We start from the raw sequence: 2,815 nt of genomic DNA on the forward strand, positions 1-2,815 counted from the left end.
AAGAGGGCAGCTTAAACTGCTGCGAGTGAATCAAGGTGCAATAACATTCATATCCTTCCTTGTCACAAAATCGATAGCCGATCATGTGTTCATCGATATTGCGAGTGACATCAAAATGACATCACGTTTGCGGGAAATTCGTGAAACGAGATTTACCTTTTCAATAATCCACATAAATCATCAAAAAGTCTTGCCCCTGATTATTACTTTCAAAAAATAAAAGCAAAATATGTGTAGCCTGACAAGGTTCATTTTTTCACGTTTCAGTCAACAGTTACCTAATGCTCTATTTAAAAATGTCCATGACCAATGGTACTTAAATTTATCAAAGACCCATATGCGAAAGTCCACACCTTCCCGGAATTTCTTCAGTATTAGTAAGTCTTGCAAAAAGATGAAATTATGCATACAGCAAAAACCCACCAGGACAGTCCATGTTCTCCTACCATTTTTCTTTCTCTTCGTCTAACAGAATTTCATCCTGCATCACAACTAAATTTTCGTCAACATTAAACTCTTGAATAATTTATCTCAACATACACTGTCCAAGTCTCTCCACCAACTGCTGAGCTAGCAGGCTTACAAAATTTTTCTCCTTTGGTTACATTCGTACATACCTTGTCAGCTATAATTCATTCGCTGTGCTGCTTGTAGTAGCTTACCCACATTCTAATTTTCTTATTAATTATTAGACCTGTTCCTTCATTACCTCCGTTTAATGTAGTGCTGCTAATCCAATACTGACCTGACTAGAAGTCGTGATCTTCACTTCTGTCACTACATCCAGCTTGAACATATCCATCTCTCTTTTCAGTTTCTCTAACATATCTACCCACTTAAGGGCACTAACACTTCGCACTCCGACCTGTAAAATGCAAGTATCGTTCTTCTGATTACGTCACACTTTTCAGTAGTCGCAGTCTGGAGATTGGTATGGGTGATTATTTTACCTCTGTAATATTTTAAATAAGACTGTACCATCACCATTTAAGCATGCAGTAGAGGTACATTTTCTTGGAAACAACGGCGGTTGTAGTTTCTTCTCGTTTTGGGACATTCGCAGTAGCAACACAGCGATGCCATTTTGGCTGACGTTACAAGGCAAGGCCAGTCAATCATCCAGACTGTTGCCTCTGCAGCTACTGAAAAGCCTTCTGCCCTAACTACAGGCTACATATTAGTCTGACCTCTTCACATATATTACCACAATACCGAGCGAGGTGGCGCAGTGGTTAGCGCACTGGACTCGCATTCGGGAGGACGACGGTTCAATCCCGTCTCCGGCCATCCTGATTTAGGTTTTCCGTGATTTCCCTAAATCGCTCCCGGCAAATGCCGGGATGGTTCCTCTGAAAGGGCACGGCCGATTTCCTTCCCTGTCCTTCCCTAATCCGATGAGACCGATGACCTCGCTGTTTGGTCTCTTCCGCCAAAAACCAACCAACCTATACTACCAAATGGTTCAAATGGTTCAAATGGCTCTGAGCACTATGGGACTTAACATCTGTGGTCATCAGTCCCCTTGAACTTAGAACTACTTAAACCTAACTAACCTAAGGACATCACACACATCCATGCCCGAGGCAGGATTCGAACCTGCGACCGTAGCAGTCGCACGGTTCCGGACTTAGCGCCTTAACCGGGAGACCACCGCGGCCGGCCTATACTACTACAATGTGGTTCCACGTACAGTATGGCTATGGTAGATGCAGGCAAGACATTCCACCTTGAGAAGTCCACGGTCCATATAACCTACAGATTTGATCATTTTTGTTTAGTACCATACTGTATACGGAGAAAAAGCAATATTTTGTTAACTGCCATTCTCCAAAGTGTTTACGTTTTAGTGGGCAGCACACTGAAGCAGGAACAAGAAACTGATAAAACCTAGAGCTAAAGAGTCTTGCGCCAGGAAGAGTGAACTCTATCTACAAGGAGCCTTTTTTTTTTTCACCCTCCAACCGCTTAGTACAGAAGCTACGCTAGCGGCAGAAAGTGGACATGCACTGTAGGCTACTGCGCAACTCTCGCACTACACACTCAGCCACTGCCGACCTCAAGGCCCTCAGACTGCGTTGCACTACAGCCACGTAAACATGGCTGCCGTCATTGTTGCTCCCGCCAAGCGTGAATTACGAAGGGAAGAGTGCAGCAGAAATTCATCGGAGAATTAGCAGAGTGTTTGGTGATAACTTCATGACTGATTGTGTTGTGCGTGAATGGTACCGAAAGTTTAAAGATGGCCTAAACGATGTGCATGATGAAGGGGGCCAAGGACGCCAGTCTGTCGTTACAGCCGACATTGCTGAACGAGTTGACAGAATGGTTAGAGAAAAAAGAAAGTTCACCATAACTTCTCTGTCTATGGAAATTGCGGAAGTTTCAAGATCTGTCGTACACTCTATCGTTACTGGACATTTAGGCTACAAAAAACTTTGTGCTCGTTGGATTCTAAAAATGTTCACTGACGCCCACAAAAGTCACCGAATGGCGTCAGCTTTGAATTTCCTTGACTGTTATCAAGGTGAAGGAGACACGATTTTGAAATGAGTTGTTTGTGGAGATAGAACTTGGATCCAACACGACACACCAGAACCAAAACGACAGTCATAACAACGGATGCATCCAAATTCACCAAACAAACGAAAAAAATTCAAACAAACATTCAACAACATGAAGGTTATTGCTACCATGTTTTGGAACCAAAAAGACCTGTTGGTTGTAGAGCTTATGCAGCCTGGAACCACTATCAATCCAGCTGCTTAATGTGAAACTTTATGACGTTTGTGGAGAGCCATTGAAAACAAACAAAGAC

The 2,815-nt window shown here is 43.1% G+C and overlaps 1 non-coding gene across 1 annotated transcript; it reads left to right on the top strand.

Moving 5' to 3' along the window:
• Positions 1–1,214: 1,214 nt before the first annotated feature.
• On the top strand, positions 1,215–1,287 carry Trnaa-cgc. The gene has a single exon. It is a non-coding gene; the product is annotated as a tRNA-Ala (tRNA).
• Positions 1,288–2,815: the final 1,528 nt, after the last annotated feature.

This window comes from Schistocerca americana, chromosome 11 (assembly GCF_021461395.2).
Source record: "Schistocerca americana isolate TAMUIC-IGC-003095 chromosome 11, iqSchAmer2.1, whole genome shotgun sequence".
NCBI classification, from domain to species: domain Eukaryota; kingdom Metazoa; phylum Arthropoda; class Insecta; order Orthoptera; family Acrididae; genus Schistocerca; species Schistocerca americana.